Source organism: Apium graveolens, chromosome 3, assembly GCF_009905375.1.
Source record: "Apium graveolens cultivar Ventura chromosome 3, ASM990537v1, whole genome shotgun sequence".
Taxonomy (NCBI): Eukaryota; Viridiplantae; Streptophyta; class Magnoliopsida; order Apiales; family Apiaceae; genus Apium; species Apium graveolens.
Genome location: NC_133649.1, coordinates 173,781,370 through 173,782,407, shown reverse-complemented (window position 1 = coordinate 173,782,407; position 1,038 = coordinate 173,781,370). Strand labels below are relative to the sequence as shown.

General features: G+C 45.6%; 1 non-coding gene across 1 annotated transcript; it reads right to left on the bottom strand.

The window, feature by feature from the left end:
• Positions 1–107, bottom strand: LOC141715521 (small nucleolar RNA R71). Its single transcript, XR_012572280.1, has one exon. It is a non-coding gene; the product is annotated as a small nucleolar RNA R71 (small nucleolar RNA).
• Positions 108–1,038: the final 931 nt, after the last annotated feature.

Sequence of the window (1,038 nt, the reverse complement as noted above, 5' to 3'; positions counted from 1 at the left end):
GCTATGAGGAGTGCTCTCACTCAGTTTGCACAGCAACCTACAGAATCTATGTGCGAGGCTTGGGAACGCTACAAGGAAATGTTGAGAAAATGTCCACATCATGGAATGCCGGATTGGATGGTAATCACTGGTTTTTATAATGGTTTGGGGGCTCAATCTCGGCCCATGCTCGATGCAGCAGCTGGAGGCGCCTTATGGGCTAAAAGCTATACTGAGGCGTACAATCTTATTGAGACGATGGCTGCAAATGAGCATCAAAACCCAACTCAGAGGATGACATCAGGCAAGGTAGCAGGTATTCTGGAAGTTGATGCAGCCACCGCTATTGCAGCCCAGCTCCAAGCGCTATCAATGAAGGTTGATTCTTTGGCTACGTATGGAGTTAATCAAATAGCTATGGTTTGTGAGCTTTGTGCAGGTTCTCATGCTACAGATCAGTGTTCTCTTGTCAACGAATCTGTTCAGTATGTGAATAATTATCAGCGACAACAGCAGCCTGTGCCAGCGACCTATCATCTTAACAACAAAAATCATCCAAATTTCAGCTGGGGAAATAATCAGAATGCTATTCAGCCACCATATCAGCAAGAAGTGAGTAAACAGTTTAACCCACCTGGATTCCAGCAACCACAGCAGTATGCTACAAGACAATCATATCCTCAACAGGGAAGTGCAGCTGCACCTACTAGTGCTGATTTTGAGGAACTTAAGCTGTTGTGCAAGAGTCAGGCGGTTTCTATCAAGACCTTGGAAAATCAAATCGGTCAATTAGCCAATGCAGTGCTCAATCGTCAACCTGGCACTCTTCCCAGTGACACGGAAGTACCAGGCAGGAAGGAAGCTAAAGAGCAAGTCAAGGCTATTACCTTAAGGTCTGGAAAAGTAGCTAATGCTGAAAAGGCAAAAGAAGTCGAAGCTAAATTCGAGATGAAGAATCTAAGCAAAGGGAGAAAGCGGCAGAACCAAGGAAGACTACTGTTGAACACACTCTGCCTGAGGCTAATACAGGGGAGAAACAGCTCTATCCTCCACCACCTT